The 17945-nt window shown below is 43.4% G+C and overlaps 1 protein-coding gene across 12 annotated transcripts in view; it reads right to left on the minus strand.

Moving 5' to 3' along the window:
- Positions 1-16788, minus strand: part of ZNF438 (zinc finger protein 438) — a 190704-nt gene extending 173916 nt beyond the window's left edge. For 3 of the 12 annotated variants that reach the window (XM_044928060.2, XM_006067784.4, XM_025264287.3), the window contains exon 1: positions 15503-16788. The gene's annotated coding sequence lies outside the window, so the exon portion shown is untranslated. The other 9 variants (XM_025264294.3, XM_006067786.4, XM_044928061.2 and 6 more) reach the window with 5 other exon arrangements.
- Between the last annotated feature and the right edge of the window lie 1157 nt (positions 16789-17945).

Consider the following 17945-nt stretch of genomic DNA (forward strand, 5'->3'; position numbering starts at 1 on the left):
CCAAAATAATCTTGACACATTATTGTGAATTAGAGGCATTTAAGAAATAGCAGGTGCAGAAGGACACTCTGAGACTTCTTGTTCTTCCTGAGAGCAAGAGATAAACTCCCAAGTGAAAGATAGCTTCCCCATAGCAGGAGGAAGGAAGACATTCTTATCAGCAGAGGTGGGGGACTGGGGGCTGGGAAAGCTGTACGAACAAATCTTATGACAGTAACCCTTATCTTGCCATTATCTCTTCACCACTTGCTATCTCTGCCCCACACCAGCTTTGTCTTGTCAATTCTTCACAAATTTATTGTGTGTCTAAAATGTGCAAAAGTTTCTGGCTCTGGTCACTTCTTTAGGTCTTCATTCTCTTGTGATGGCCCCTGTGTGTATGTCAAAGTTTAACAAAATGTGTATGGTTTTCTCCTGTTAATCTGTTTTATGTCAGTTTAGTCCTCAGGCCCAGCCAAAGACACAAAGAGGGTGGAGGAGAATTTTCCCTCACCTGCAGGGTCAAGAGGCCTAACTTAGTAAGGTTAGGCAGAGACTTGGTGAATTTATACAGAAACTGTCAAATTCATTTACAGAGAAGAATCCAACGAGAGGCAGCACAGCTTGGTGGAAACAGTAAAAACTCTATGATATGTTTGGTGACCTTGAATAAGTTGCTCAGTATCTCTGAACACCATTTCCTCCTCTATAAAATAGGAATTATTTCACAGGACTATCAGAAAGATTAAAAGAGATACACATAACTAGTACTTTTTTAAATGTCCTAAGGGGACTTCCCTGGTGGTCCAGTGGTTAAGACTCAGTTCCCAATGTGGGGGGCGCAAGTCCGAACCCTGGTCAGGGAACTAGATCCCACAGGCTGTGCAGTGCAGCCAAAACATAAGTAAATAAATATAAATTAATTAATTAAAAATACACATTCCTATTCATTAAAAAAAAAAAAAAAAAAGGCTCCTAACAACCAGATCTCTGAGGCCTCTACTTACTTTGGTCTGGTAACTAACTTGCTATATAACACACATGAACACACATGACAAGTCATTTGATCTAAATCTGTTTCCTGATCTGTCAAATAGTTGGGGAATGGATACCCTACACATTTTATGGAGTATGTATAACCATCACTTATGAAAATGAATCTGAAAAGGATTTTTCAAACATACAAAAACCCATGTAACTGGGAGATAATTAATTCTATACATACAAAAATGAAGAGGATTCATATGAGCAAACCTATTATAATCCAGGATTATATAATACCCCAATCAAATTAATTTTAATAAGGAAAAAATGTCATGCCTAAAATCATACCCCAAATGCTAGACACACTGACCACCACATGGCTATGAGCTACAAGAATTCTTTTCCATGCAATAAATGAACCAAATGACCTCAGCTCTGCAAAGAACTAAAAGCAGTTCAACAACATCTTTTGTTCAAGTCAGGTGTTTGTCATTTACAACTACTACTTCAATTTCTAAAGCAACAGGAAAAAGAGAAAAAGAAAGCAAGCTATACACTGCAGGGTTTCTCAACATTAGCAGTGCTGACATTTTAACTTAGATAATTAAAAAAAAAAAAAAAAGTCCTTTTTAGTTTATTTATTTATTTTAGTTGTACTGGGTCTTCACTGTGGCTTGTGAACTTAGCTGCCCCGAAGCACGTGGGCTCTTAGTTCCCAGACCAGGGATTGAACCCCGTGTCCTGCATTGGAAGGTAGATTCTTAATCATTGGACCATGAAGGAAGTTCCTAACCTAAATAATTTTTTGATGTTGAGGTTGCCCTGGGTACTGTAGGTTATTGAGGTGCTTCCCTGGCCTCCACTAACTGGATGCCAGGAGCAATGTGCCCCCCCCCCAACCCACCAACATATACACAATTGGGACAACTAAAAATGCCTCCAGCCTTTGCCAAATGTCCCCAGGGTGAGTTGGGGGAGGGGACAAAGTCATCCCCAGCTGAGATTCACTGAGCTATAGCCTCACTACAACATTCCAGTATTTATTTCATATCTGGGGCTCCCCTTGTGGCTCTACTGGTAAAGAATCCGCCTGCAACACGGGAGACCTGGGTTTGATCCCTGGGTTGGGAAGATCCCCCGGAGAAGGGAAAGGCTACCCACTTCAGTATCCTGGCCAGGAAAATTCCATGGACTGTATAGTCCATGGGGTCACAAAGAGTTGGACACGACTGAGTGACTTTCACTTTCACTCTCTCTCTCAGTTCAGTCCAGTCACTCAGTCGTGTCTGACTCTTCACAACCCCATGAACCACAGCACACCAGGCCTCCCTGTCCATCACCAACTCCTGGAGTCCACCCAAACTCAGGTCCATTGAGTCGGTGATGCCATCCAACCATCTCATCCTGTCGTCCCCTTCTCCTCCTGCCTTCAATCTTTCCCAGCATCAGGGTCTTTTCAAATGAGTTGGCTCTTTGCATCAGGTGGCCAAAGTATTGGAATTTTAGCTTCAACATGAGGCCTTCAGTGAACACTCAGGACGGATCTCCTTTAGGATGGACTGGTTGGATCTCCTTGCAGTCCAAGGAACTCTGAAGAGTCTTCTCCACAAAACAGTTCAAAAGCATCAATTCTTCAGCACTCAGCTTTCTTTATAGTCCAACTCTCACATCCATACATGACTACTGGAAAACCCATAGCCTTGACTAGACAGACCTTTGTTGACAAAGTAATGTCTCTGCTTTTTAATATGCTGTCTAGGTTGGTCATAACTTTCCTTCCAAAAAATAAAAGTCAGCCACTGTTTCCCCATCTATTTGCCATGTAATGACAGGATCGGATGCCATGATCTTAGTTTTCTGAATGTTGAGCTTTAAGCCAACTTTTTCACTCTCCTCTTTCACTTTCATCAAGAGGCTCTTCAGTTCTTCTTCACTTTCTGCCACATGGGTGGTGTCATCTGCATATCTGAGGTTATTGATATTTCTCCCAGCAATCTTGATTCCAGCTTGTGCTTCCTCCAGCCCAGCGTTTCTCATGATGTACTCTGCATATAAGTTAAATAAGCAGGGTGACAATATACAGCTTTGACGTACTCCTTTTCCTATTTGGAACCAGTCTGTTGTTCCATGTCCAGTTCTAACTCTTGCTTCCTGACCTGCATATAGGTTTCTCAAGAGGCAGGTCAGGTGGTCTGGTATTCCCATCTCTTTCACAATTTTCCACAGTTTATTGTGATCCACACAGTCAAAGGCTTTGGCATAGTCAATAAAGCAGAAATAGATGGTTTTCTGGAACTCGCTTGCTTTTTCCATGATCCAGCAGATGTTGGCAATTTGATCTTTGGTTCCTCTGCCTTTTCTAAAACCAGCTTGAACATCTGGAAGTTCACAGTTCACGTATTGCTGAAGCCTGGCTTGGAGAATTTTGAGCATTACTTTACTAGCATGTGAGATGAGTGCAACTGTGCGGTAGTTGGAGCATTCTTTGGCATTGCCCTTCTTTGGGATTGGAGTGAAAACTGACCTTTTCCGGTCCTGTGGCCACTGCTGAGTTTTCCAAATTTGCTGGCATATTGAGTACAGCACTTTCACAGCATCATCACTTTAGGATTTGAAATAGCTCAACTGGAATTCCATCACCTCCACTAGCTTATTCGTAGTGATGTTTCCTAAGGCCCACTTGACTTCACATTCCAGGATTTCTGGCTCTAAGCGAGTGATCACACCATTATCATTATCTGGGTTGTGAAGATCTTTTTTGTACAGTTCTGTATATTCTTGCCACCTCTTCTTAATATCTTCTTCCTCTGTTAGGTCTGTACCATCTCTGTCCTTTATTGCCCATCTTTGCATGAAATGTTCCCTTGGCATTTCTATTTTCTTGAAGAGATCTTTAGTCTTTCCCATTCTGTTGTTTTCCTCTATTTCTTTGCATTGATTGCTGAGGAAGGCTTTCATACCTCTCCTTGCTATTCTTTGGAACTCTGCATTCAGATGCTTATATATTTCCTTTCCTCCTTTGCTTTTTGCTTCTTTTCATAGCTATTTGTGAGGTCTCCTCAGACAGCCAGTTTGCTTTTTTGCGTTTCTTTTTCTTGGGGATGGTGTTATTCCCGGTTTTCTGTACAATGTCACGAACCTCCGTCCATAGTTCATCAGGCACTTTGTCTATCAGATCTAGTCCCTTAAATCTATTTCTCACTTCCACTGTATAATCATAAGGGATTTGATTTAGGTTATACCTGAATGGTCTAATGGTTTTCCCCACTTTCTTCAATTTAAGTCTGAATTTGGCAAGAAGGAGTTCATGATCTGAGCCACAGTCAGCTCCTGGTCTTGTTTCTGCTGACTGTATAGTGCTTGTCCATCTTTGGGTACAAAGAATATAACCAATCTGATTTCGGTGTTGGCCATCTGGTGATGTCCATGTGCAGAGTCCTCGCTTGTGTTGTAGGAAGAGGGTGTTTGCTATTATCAGTGCGTTCTCTTGGCAAAACTCTATTAGCCTTTGCCCTGCTTCATTCTGTACTCCAAGGCCAAATTTGCCTGTTACTCCAAGGTGCTTCTTGACTTCCTACTTTTGCATTCCAGTCCCCTATAATGAAAAGGACATCTTTTGGGGGTGTTAGTTCTAAAAGGTCTTGTAGGTCTTCATAGAACCATTCAACTTCAGCTTCTTCAACATTACTAGTCGGGGCATAGACTTGGATTACCACGATATTGAATGGTTTGCCTTGGAAATGAACAGAGATCATTCTGTCGTTTTTGAGACTGCATCCAAGTACTGCATTTCAGACTCGTTTGTTGGCCATGATGGCTACTCCATTTCTTCTAAGGGATTCCTGCCCTTAGTAGTAGATATAATGGTCATCTGAGTGAAATTCACCCATTCCAGTCCATTTTAGTTTGCTGATTCCTAGAATGTCGACATTCACTCTTGCCATCTCCTGTTTGACCACTTCCAATTTGCCTTGATTCATGGACCTAACATTCCAGGTTCCTATGCAATATTGCTCTTTAAAGCATCGGACCTTGCCTCTATCACCAGTCACATCCACAGCTGGGTGTTGTTTTTGCTTTGGCTCCATCCCTTAATTCTTTCTGGAGTTATTTCTCCCCTGTCTCCAGTAGCATATAGGGCACCAACCAACCTAGGGAGTTCATCTTTCAGTGTCCTATATTTTTGCCTTTTCATACTGTTCATGGGGTTCTCTAGGCAAGAATACTGAAGTGGTTTGCCATTCCCTTCTCCAGTGGACCACATTCTGAGACTGATACATTAGAATGCAGTTGGGAACTAACAGTTTTGCAGTATAAGAGCTCAGTAAAAGAATGCTGTCTATAGGAGAATTATAGGTACAGGAGGGAGTTATGGTTTAATTCTCTTCCATCGACATGCTGTTTTTTTGCTTAATTCTCTCTAAGAATTTCCTTCTTGGGAGTTCTTGTGGGGTAACAACTTAGTTAACCAGTCACCAAAGCTTAGTCTCTACCAGACTTACTAATTATTATTCATTAGTGATTATATGGGAAAAAAAATCATGCCTCAAGATTCTGATTTCTAAGCAACCAAATATGAAATGAAACAAAATTAAGTGCTACTTATCTATATAAATTATTAAATGCAGTCAAACATTTAAAATATTAAGTAAAAATACACAAATTAGTATTCAGCTAATTACTCTAGATGTTTAATACATATATATTGATGGTAAAATGCAAAAAGAAACCATAAGAAGCAGAATTTTAAGAATTATATTAAATGCCTAGTATACACCATCACTGGGTGAGACACACATGGTTTTCTACAAGAAATAATTTCCATCTACTTACATTGGTACTCTTAACATAGTAGTGAAAGTGTTGGTCGCTCAGTCATGTCTGACTCTTTGCGACTCCACAGACTGTACCCCAAAAGACTCCTTTATCCATGGACTTCTCCAGGCAAGAATGCTGGAGTGGGTAGCCATTGCCTTCTCCAGGGGGTCTTCCCGACCCAGGGATCGAACCTGGGTCTCACGCATTGCAGATTTTTTACCATCTGAACCACCAGGGGAGCCCGTTAATTTTGCCTAGGTAAATATAAATTTTAAAAAGAATCACAGTAAGTTACCTAGGATGCTATATTTCACCTGGTCAGTGTGAGAATGGCTTCTGTTGTCATCAAATACAAGAGCTGACAACCACTCCCCCTCTGCTGGGAGCTACCTGATACAAATAACCGTCAGCCTGCTCTCCAGGGCTGCCCAGGTGGTACCAGTGGTAAAGAACCTGGCTGCCAATGCAGGAGATGTAAGATATGCAGGTTCGATCCCTGGGTCAGGAAGATCACCTGGACGAGGGCATGGCAATCCACTCCAGTATTCTTGCCTGGAGAATCTCATGCAGAGGAACCTGGAGAGTTATAGTCCATGGGCTCACAAAGAGTTGGATACAACTGAAGCAACTTAGCATGCACCCAACAGCCTGCTCTCCCAGAGCCCGAACTTGAAAAATGACAAAGCATGAGCCATCAATAGGCCACTATAGACACAATTCTACTTTATACCATGTCTAATGTTCTTAAGGAAGCTAACTGCAATTGCAGTTTAAAAAAATAATAATAATCACATCAACTCCACTAAATTTAGAGACACTGCAATAGCAGAGTTAAAATTCAGTGAGCTGCAACACGAGACAGCACATCTTTTACTTTTAAACTTGTGGTGGGTTCCTGTTTAGAGTTCTGGTGGACTTTGTTATTCAGATCAATTCTGCTGCTGAAAGCTAAAAAAGCTAAACAAAATATAATTGTATATGTTGTAGCAGAAAAGCTCGGAAATTAATCATGAAATCTACAATGGTGTAAATTTATATAATCTTTCATGGTTTTAATTTGAATATGCATATTAGGAAGTAATACAATTGTGATAAATGTGTGTAGATTATAGTAGGCCCTGAAAGAGACTCATGGAAATATGATACCTATTTTTGCGTGTATTGTTCAAATTCCTATGTTTCCACATTGTTCCACATATAAGAGATGTAATCTATAGTTCTGCTCACGACAAATATCAGCAGATCCTCTTTCTCAGACAAAAAAATCTAACTCAATGTTAAAGAGGATCAGCAGAGAAACTCAAACTTACTACAATGTGCGTAACTTTGGCACAATTCACTGAAATCAGTGGAAACCTGCCTAAATACTTCACACAACCCCTCCGTGGTCCTCTATTATGCAAACTGCAACATTTCAGGCCAACTCTTTTATTTCACTAGTGAGCCCTGTCAACACTGAGGTAATAGAACTGGAAAAACTCACCACTCCACCATGATATTCAAATATCAAATTGTATTTCATTTGGCAATAATTACACAGTTGCCAAATAAAACTAATGCAAATATAGTATACTAGGCTTAAGTTTCGAGTCATTCTTTTCTTGAAACAGACTCCTGGGGAGCCTCGAATTGATCCTGCGATTGCTGAGGCATTCCTTCTCTCCTCTGACCCCTTCCAGCCCCACCCCTCACGCATGTTCCAGGATGAACTCATTGGCATGCATTTCTGCATTTAGCCTCTAGTTGTATTCCCACAGGTCCTTCTGCACACTCTGCTCCTCCAGAGGAGAGCTATGTTTTATTCATTTCTGAACTCCTCACACCTAGCCAATGTTCTGCATATAAAGTCATCCCTAATATCTACTCCACGGCAGGGACTAGAGATGGAGAAGAAGAAATACAGACCTCACCCTCTGGAACCTCAGAGAAAGGGAGTATGGGACAGGGGCTGCCTGAACAGAAACAAGTAATAAAAGGCCAGTTAGCCTGTTTTCCTTTCTCCTCTTGCCATTCAAGGCTTCTTGTTGTTGTTCAGTTGCTAAGCCCTGTCCAGCTCTTTGAGATGCCATGAACACCAGGTTTCCCTATCCTTCACTATCTCCCAGAGTTTGCTCAAACTCCTATACAATGAGTAACACCATCTAACAATCTCATCCTCTGTCACCTCTTCTCCTCCTGCCCTTAATCTTTTTTTCCCAGCATCAGGGTCTTTTTCAGTGAGTTGGCTTTTTGCATCAGATGGCCAAAGTACTAGAGATTCAGCATCAGCATCAGTCCTTTCAATGAATATTCTGGGTTGATTTCCTTTAGGATTGACTGGTTTGATCTCCTTGCTGTCCAAGGGACTCTCAAGAGTCTTCTCCAGCACCACAGTTGGAAAGCATCAGTTCTTCAGCACTCAGCCTTCTTTATGGGCCAACTCTCACATTCATACATGACTACAGGAAAAACCATAGCTTTGACTTTATGGATCTTTGTCATGAAAGTGATGTCTATGCTTTTTAATACTGTTTAGATTTGTCATAGCTTTTCTTTCAATGTACAAGTGTCTTTTATGATTTCAAGGCTGCAGTCACCATCCACAGTGATTTTGGAGCCCAAGAAAATAAAGTCTGTTACTGTTTCCACTTTTCCCCCATCTATTTGCCATGAAATAATGGGACTAGATGCCATGACCTTAGTTTTTTGAATGTTGAGTTTTAAGCTGGGTTTTTCACTCTCCTCTTTCACCCTCATCTAGAGGCTATTTAGTTCCTCTTCACTTTCTGCCATTAGATTGGTTCAGTTCAGTTCAGTCACTCAGTTGTGTCCAACTCTTTGCGACCCCGTGGACCAAAGCACACCAGGCCTCCCTGTCCATCACCAACTCCCAGAGTTTACTCAAACTCATGTCCATTAAGTCAGTGATGCCATCCAACCATCTCATCCTCTGTATCATCTGGTTATTTGAGGTTGTTGACATTTCTCCTGGCAATCTTGATTCTAGCATGTGATTCATCCAATCTGGCATTTCTCATGATGTACTCTGCATATAAGCTAAATAAACAGGGTGACAACATACAGCCTTGATGTACTCCTTTCCCAATTTTGAACCAGTCCATTGTTCCAAATCCAGTCCTAACTGCTGCTTCTTGACCTGCATACAGGTTTCTTGGAAGACAGGTAAGGTGGTCTGGTATTTCCATCTCTGAGAATTTTTCTGTTTGTTGTGATCCACACAGTCAAAGGCTTTAGCATAGTCAATGAAGCAGAAGTAGTTGTTTTTCTGGAATTCCCCTGCTTTTTCTATGATTGGACAGACGTTGGTAACTTCATCTCTGGTTCCTCTGTTTCTTCTAAATCCAGCTCGCACATCTGGGATTTCTTAGTTCACAAGCTACTGAAGCCCAGCTTGAAGGATTTCAAATATTACCTTGCTAGCATGTGAGCACAACTGTACAGTAGTCTGAATGTTCTTTGTCATTGCCCTTCTTTGGGACTGGAATGAAAACTGACCTTTTCCAGTCCTGTGGCCTCTACTGAGTTTTACAAATTTGCTCATATATTGAGCACAGCACTTTAATAGCATCATCATTTTAGGATTTGAGATAGCTCAGCTTGAACTACATCACCTCCACTAGCTTTGTTTGTAGAAACGCTTCCTAAGGCCCACTTGACTTCACACTCCAGGATGTTTGGCTCTAGGTGAGTGATCACACCATCGTGGTCATCCAGGTCATTAAGACCCTTTTTATAGTTCCTCTGTGTATTCTTTTTTTTTTAAGTAAACTCAATTTTTATTTTTCTATATAATACATGGATATAAGCATAAAATCTCCTTAAAGAGCTTGCAACCCTGAGGCAACGTCCTTGGGTATATAAAGTATACAGCAATAGCAAATGAAATCTGAGCTCCAGGAATGAAAATGGACTTCAAAAATATAATTTAATATTTATGCAATTGCACACATACAAGTAGTATTCTATGCCTCATCTAGTCTCTGAATCCAATTACATCAACTGCCTTGGAGTTTGCACACTGGACAGCCTGACTCCCTACATATATTTCATCATACACAATGCCTCCTTTCCAACTGAAATTTAATAAATTAACATGGGATTTACATATACGGATTTATATACGGTGAGTGCATTGCCAGAAAGCATAATCGGTTTTTGACAACAGCATCTGCCCACATACAAACTTTGGCCCTCAAAAGGAACTTGATGCCATCTGACTATAGTAACCTTGAGGGGGAGGGTCCTTGATGGTCACCTGGGATCCTCCAGAGGTGAGGTTTTTCATATAATCTGAGGGCTGCATCAGGTTCCTCTGTGTATTCTTACCTCTTCTTAATCTCTTTTGCTTCTGTTAGCTCCTTACTGTTTCTGTCCTTTACAGTGCCCATCTCCCTTGGTGGTGGTGGTTATTGTTCAGTCACTCAGTTGTGTCTGACTCTTTGGGACCCCATGGACTGCAGCATGCCAGGCTTCCCTGTCCTTTGGTATCTCCAATTTTCTTGAAGAGATCACTAGTCTCTCCCATTCTATTGTTTTCCTCTGTTTCTTTCATTGTTCACTGTAAGAAGGCTTTCATATCTCTCCTTGCTATCCTCTGGTACTCTGCATTCAGTTGGTATTATCTTTCCCTTTCTCCTTTGCCTTTCATTTCTCTTTTCTCAGCTATTTCTAAGGCCTCCTTTGCCTTCTTGCATTTCTTTTTCTTGGGGATAGTTTTGGTCACTGCCTCCTGTACAATGTTATAAACCTATGTCCATGGTTCTTCAGGCACCCTGTCTACCAGATCTAATCCCTTGAATCTATTCATCACCTCCACTGTATGATCACAAGGGATTTGATTTAGGTCATACCTGAGTGGTCTAGTGGTTTTCCCTACTTTCTTCAACTTAAGCCTGAATTTTGTAATAAGGAGTTCATGATCTGACCAACAGTCATGTCCGGGGCTTGTTTTTGCTAACTGTATAGAGCTTCTCCATCTTCGGCTGCAAAGAATATAATCAATCTGACTTCAGTATTGACCATCTGGTGATGTCCATGTGTGGAGCTGTCTCATGTTGTTGGAAGAGCTGTCTCATGCTATGACCAGTGCATTCTCTTGGCAAAACTCTGTTAGCCTTTGCCCTGCTTCATTTTACTCCAAGGCCAAACTTGCCTGTTTCTCCAGGTAACTCTCTTTTTTTTTTTTTAGAGTTCTGCCCACCAGAGAGAGTAAAAACTTTATTTTTTATTTTTGCATTTTCTTAATATAAATTTATTTAATTGGAGGCTAATTACTTTACAATATTGTAGTGATTTTGCTATACACTGACATGGATATGCCATGGGTGTACATGTGTTCCCCATCCTGAACCCCCTCCCACCTCCCTCCCCATCCCATCCCTCTGGGTCATCCCAGTGCACCAGCCCCGAGGACCCTGTCTCATGCATCGAACCTGGACTGGCAATCCTTTTCACATATGATAATATACATGTTTCAATGCCATTCTCCCAAATAATACCCCCCTCGCCCTCTCCCACAGAATCCAAAAGACTGTTCTATACATCTGTGTCCTTTTGCCGTCTTGCATGTGGCGTTATCTTTACCACCTTTCTAAATTCCATATATATGCGTTAGTATACTGTACTGGTGTTTTTCTTTCTGGCTTACTTCACTCTGTATAATAGGCTCCAGTTTCATCCACCTCATTAGAACTGATTCAAATGCATTCTTTTTAATGGCTGAGTAATACTCCATTGTGTATATGTACCACAGCTTTCTTATCCATTCATCTGCTGATGTACATCTAGGTTGCTTCCATGTCCTGGCTATTGTAAACAGTGCTGCGATGAACACTGGGGTACATGTGTCTCTTTCAATTCTGGTTTCCTCGGTGTGTATGCCCAGCAGTGGGCTTGCTGGATCGTATGGCAGTTCTATTTCCAGTTTTTTAAGGAATCTCTACATTGTTCTCCATAGTGGCTGTACTAGTTTGCATTCCCAACAACAGTGTAAGAGAGTTCCCTTTTCTCCACACCCTCTCCTCTCCAGATACCTCTTAACTTCCTACTTTTGCCTCCCAATCCCCTATGATGAAAAGGACATCTTTTTTTGGTGTTAGTTCTAGAAGGTCTTGTAGATCTTCACAGAATCAAAATCATTCAACTTCAGCTTCTTCGGCATTAATGGCTGGGGCATAGCTTTGGATTAATGTGATGTTGAATTACTGTGATGTTGAATCAAGACAATGAGGAACAAAAGCAGGCTTTCTTTTCAGAAATACAAATGTGTGTCTTCAGCCCTGACCATTCCTCTGAGTTCCATATTCCTACATCCAAGAGCCTGTTCAATGTGTCTATCTAGTGGGAGTTACAGGGATGAATTGCACGGATTCTGAAACAAGATTGCCTGGGTCTGAATCCCAGCTCCATCACTCCCAAGCTAGGAGACGGCAGGCTTCTTTAGTGGCTCCTCCACACACAAAACTGTCATAAGAATTATATGGATTCACATGTGTAAAAGTGCTTAAAACCAGCCAAACACACAGTTCACACTGACATGGAGCTTACTGCTATTACCAGCACTGGGACTGCTGTTACTATGTCTGCATGCATGTGCATGTTATGTCACTTCAGTTGTGTCCAACTCTTTGCAACACTCTGCACTGTAGCCCTCCAGGCTCCTCTGTCCATGGGATTCTCCAGGCAAGAATACTGGAGTGGGTTGCCATCCCATCCTCCAGGAGATCCTCCCAACCCAGGAAATCAAACCCACATCTCTTACATTTCCTGCACTGGCAGGCAGGTTCTTTACCACGAGTGCCACCTGGGAAGCCTGTTACTATGTCTATGGAGCATCTATAACTTGTCCAAAACAGAATTCATGGTTGTCCTCCCAAACCCCTTCCTCCCTTCTCAGGAAATAGCACCACTGTCCCTCCAGCTGTTTCAGCCTAAAACCAGAGAAATCATTACTTCTCCTTCTTCTCACACTCCAACTTCTAGCATCAAAAGTATACTATGACTTTGACCATATACCATCATCTCACCAGCTATCTCCCCTAGCCCAAACCCCTGCCATCTCTCCCCAGGCAACAGTAAGAGACTCCCATCTCCCCACATTCAATACTCCCCACTCCACAACCCTACTGCTAATTCTCCCTCCAAGAAAACTGCAATTAGATGCTATCCCCTTGATGCAAGGCTCCCTGTAGTTTCCCATCACATTCAGAGTAGCATCTTCACACACCTCTGCCCCTTTAACCCACAAGGGTCCCCCTAGTTGCTGGCCCTCCAGTATCACTTACCACCACCTTCTCCCTTCCTCGCCTTGTTCTAAACACTCTCCCCTTGCCACGCCTTGGCCACCTCAGGCTTGCTTCCAGTTCAGACCACTGCTGTCGCAAGACAGTACCATACAATCCTCTGAAGTCTGAACTCTGAGGTCGAGTTACCCACATTCAAATACTGTCCCTATCACATTTTAGCTCTGTCTGCAAGCATGTGTGCTCAGTCGTTCAGCTGTGTCCGACTCTTTGCGACCCCATAGACTGCAGTCCCCCAGGCTCCACTGTCCATGGAATTTTCCAGGCAAGAATACTGGAGTGGGTTTCCATTTCCTACTCTAAGGGATCTTTCCAACCCAAGCATAGAACCCACGTCTCCTGCATTGGCAGGTGGGTTCTTTATCACTGAGTCACCTGGGAAGCCATGAGCACATCTATAACATTTCTGTGCACTGGTATCCTCCTCTATAACAAAAAATGGAGATATGAATACACATTTCATGTTGTAAAAATCTAATTTAGTGTTTAGAAGAATGCCTCACATAGTTAGCTCTAGGTTAGGGTTTACCACTACGATTATGCCTGCCTAAAAATTTATTACCTCAGGTTCTTCCTCTCACTTCCATCAATTCAAAGCCACCTCCTCTGAAATGTATTCCCTGATGGACCCCATGTCAAACAACCTGCCCTGTACTCCCACTGTTGTTCTTATCTTCCTTGACTTCACTGCACTTACCACCATCTGAAACAACATTATGTACTTATTCTTTGATGTCTGATACCCTCCTGGACCATGAGCTCCATCAGGTTGGCAACTTCATGTATTTGCTGCTCTATTTGTAGTTCTGACTCAGAACCTAACTTTGAAAGTACACATCTCCTAACCAGGTTAGTGGACCAGCCTGAGTTTCTTAATAACAATACTTAGCCAGCCTTTCCTTTTCATGATCGTGTCTGATCCTCAAAAAACAAACAGTACATATACTATCATCTCCCATTTTGGGGAGAAAAAGTTCCCAGCTTGGGTGACTTCTCTTTGGACACAGAGCTAGTAACTATCAGAAACAAAAATCAGAATCCTTGCTTTCTAAGGCTCTTCAAACTAGGATGGATGGGTATTGGGCCCTGAGCTCAATTTACAGAAATGTTTGTATTCAATTTCCTGAATAAATACACCCTGCTGCTAAGTCGCTTCAGTCGTGTCCGACTCTGTGCGACCCCAGAGATGGCAGCCCACCAGGCTCCCCCGTCCCTGGGATTCTCCAGGCAAGAACACTGGAGTGGGTTGCCATTTCCTTCTCCAATGCATGAAAGTGAAAAGTGAAAGTGAAGTCGCTCAGTTGTGTCCGACTCTTAGCGATGCCATGGACTGCAGCCCACCAGGCTCCTCCGTCCATGGGATTTTCCAGGCAAGAGTACTGGACTGGGGTGCCATTGGCGCCCAATATTCTTCCTTTCAAAGTTCTTAACAAACACTTGCTCCTGAATTTGAGAAGTTTCCTAGTATAGCACTAACTCATCAAAAATGCACCAACCTCTGGCAAGCCAAGAAAGTCAAGCAGTAACATATGATGAGGTGATATTCCAAACTGATAGAACAACCCCTAAAACACAGTGTGTCTGTTGAGTATACTGTGCTCATTCCAGGACGCTCAGTTTTCTCTACACCAGACAAGGGGGCGTTTTAATTGCTGAGAACATTGTGATACTGATACCAGTGATGTCTTGACTCCTGTCCACCAAGCTCAGAGACAAGAGTTCAAATCTGTGGTCCGGTTCAAGTGTTTTCCGTGACTAGATGGGCGGAAGGAAAGAAGGCAAAATTTTGAAAACATTCCCTACCTACAAGGCCTGTCAAACGGCCGCTGGTCAACACATTGTCAGAATAACCGACAGTCTTAAGTTTTCTCCTGGCAAGGTTACCTCTCCCAATGCTCCCGGCCCTGGGAGATGCCCATTAGGGAGGTCAGAGGCCGCTATGCCTCCATTTTACACAAAAAGGAAACTGAGGCAGCAAGTGGCCATCCCTGCAGCTCGCCCTCACCTATCTGGAAGCTGCTGGGACCCCAAAGGAAGCCCAGATATGCGGGGGTCTCTGCAGGAACCCTGCACCGCTGACTCAACATGTCAAACTCCAGGGCAGATCGAATTCAGTTCTCTCTACGAGGAAGAAAGAAAAGAGGCTCTTCCCTTGGACTCCCCGTTCTCTGGCCTCTACTGCGGTCCCAAGGGAGACAGTGCGAGTCTCCCCGGGCGCGGCCTCGCCTGCTCGCACTGCCGCCCCGCCCGCCACGGAGAGCGCGCTCCCGCCCCGGGCGGGTACCTGTCCCGTCACCGCGTTCGGCGGCTCCCCGGACCGCCCCAGGGGCGGAACCCAAGGCCACCACCGACTCCCGGGGTGCGAACAGCTGGGGGAGCCCCGGAGGCCCAAGCAGCTTCAGGAATCCTCAGAAACTTACAGTTTTCCTACCGCGTTCGCGTCACGGCGAGGTGACGTCAGAGGACCCGGCGCCTGGGCAGGTCAGGCCGCGGGCACCGCCCCCGCGCGCCGGCGGGAGACACGCCCCTTCCTCAACGGCCCCACCCCGCCGCGGGGCCCGGGGCGCGGAGCAGGCGCAGACGCCCGCGTGGCTGCCTCCTGGAGGGCTTCCCAAACCAGGTCGCCGAGGGCAGGGGCTGCTCGAGAGAGCCGTGCTCTAGCCGTGGGGCCGGGGGCGAGGCAACAATGGGAGTGGGCAAAGACCCACAGCAAACAGGGTGTAGCTAAGGGGCTGGGGCTGGACGCCAGAGTTGTGAGGTAAATTTTCCACAGACTTTGCCTTTCTTCCCTCACGTGTTCGTTAAAAGTTCTCCACGTGCGGAAGCAGCCATTTGCTGTCCATCAGGGGCTGCGGTCCCCTTCGCCGGGAGCGCCCAGGTCTCCCACCAGCCCTTGCTCCTATGCCGCCCCGCCCCGACTCCGCCCCAAGTGGTCGGCCCCGCCCATCCCCAGTATGCTCCTCCCCAACCAGACCACCCCCTCCACCTGGCCCCGCCCCCCGGGGGTCCGCCCTTCCGGCTCCTGCTGGAGGCAGGACCGGCGCCCCGCGACCCCGCCCTGCCCTGGCGGCTGTTCTAATGCTTTCCTTGAGTTTTTAGTCTTTCCTCTTCCTACTATATTTCCAGCTTTTGCACAGGTTCCACTATATTAGCTTTAGCAGACGATGATCTGTATAAACAAAATATTTATGCGTCTTCGCTCGTGTAAACTTTCCACCTCCTCCTCACCTGGTGACATTTTCCTGCTCCAGCCCTGGTCTCTGCTCCTATTTTATGCTCTTTTCTGGTTAAAAGATGGCTTAGTCAAAGGAAAACTGAAGGCTCGAAGAACCGACAGCAATATGTTAAACATTTATTTCTGGCTTATAGGATTTTTCTATTAGTCTTACAGTTAGGAAAGAAAATAACACTTTATCCTAAAAAGTAACTCAAACAACTACGTCTTGGGGAGAAATAAAGAATGGGGAAAGGAGGTCTTGGAAGTAGACGCCAAGGAGGAAGTACTGAAGAGAGAAAGGATCACTTTTTAAAACTTGGAATCACGACAAATAGCTAGATTAAGCATGGAATTTTGCCAGACAGCTCCAGTGTAAATAAAACCTGAAACAATGGTTTGTTTACACTCTCATTGAAAATACTGTAGTATTTTTATAGGAAAGAGTGATGAAGATGACAGGGACTGTTAGCCTTTAACTCTTGATATCTGGGCTGGTTAAAAATAAACGTATTATTCAGGAAAAATACACTTAAGTAATTAAAGTTTAGAAAAGTTTCTGACTTGGATATTATTTGTATGGTTTACCTTACTGTATCATACAAAGTTTTAATTGGGCTTCCCTGGTAGCTCAGACAGTAGAGACTCTGCCTGCAATGCAGGAGCAGGGACCCAGGTTCGATCCCTGGGTCAGGAAGATCCCCTGGAGAAGGAAATGACAACTCACTCCAGTATTCTTGCCTGGAGAATTCCATGGACAGAGGAGCATGGCCGGGTGTAGTTCACGTGGTCGCCAAGAGTCAGAGACGACTAAGGGACTAACACACACAAAGGTTAATGATCACTATCATAAGATGAAAGAAATTTATAAAGTTTGTAGATAAGGTTTTTGTTCTGTGGAGCAGAGTTACAGAAAAATTAGCACTTTTCAAAATTCTAAATATTAGAAAAAAATCTAAAATTCTACACATTGAAAAAATAGCAATATTTGTTTTTTCCTTGTTAAACAACAATTTAAGAAAACTTTCAGTTGTTAATTTCTTTAATTACATGCTTATAAAATGTTTATGTATATCATCCCAAAATTGAAATTCTTTTAATGAGATTCTAGATACACCTATGGGCATACATAAACATCATCTGTCCTTTGATGGAATGGAAATGATCAAGAAGTACATACCAAATGCACTAAAAATGTTCCAATACAAAATACGTTTGCTCTTCTGTCCATGGAATTTTCCAGGCAAGAAGACTGGCGTGGGTTACCATTTCCTTCTCCAGGGGATCTTCCTGACCAAGGGATTGAACCCAAGTCTCCAGTGTCTCTTGCAGTGGCAGGCAGATTCTTTACCACTGTGCCAGGTGGGAAGCCCATCTATTAGAAAAGATCTAGTCTCTCTTCAAGTTCAAGTTCTATCATTGATTGCCTCTGCTAATAACTGCCAGCCTTTTTGGCACTTAGATCTAAATCACTGGTCAGCATTCTATGTGAAATTTTTATTTACTCTTCACAAAAACTCTTCAATCTAGGTACTGTTTTTACTTGTTTAAAAATGAGGGTAAAAGTGAGGTTGAGTACTTGCCCCAGGTCACAAGCTTAAAGTTATCCGACTCCCAATTTCAACCTTAAATACCTTTCTGGAGAAATC

Source organism: Bubalus bubalis, chromosome 14 (assembly GCF_019923935.1).
Source record: "Bubalus bubalis isolate 160015118507 breed Murrah chromosome 14, NDDB_SH_1, whole genome shotgun sequence".
Taxonomy (NCBI): Eukaryota; Metazoa; Chordata; class Mammalia; order Artiodactyla; family Bovidae; genus Bubalus; species Bubalus bubalis.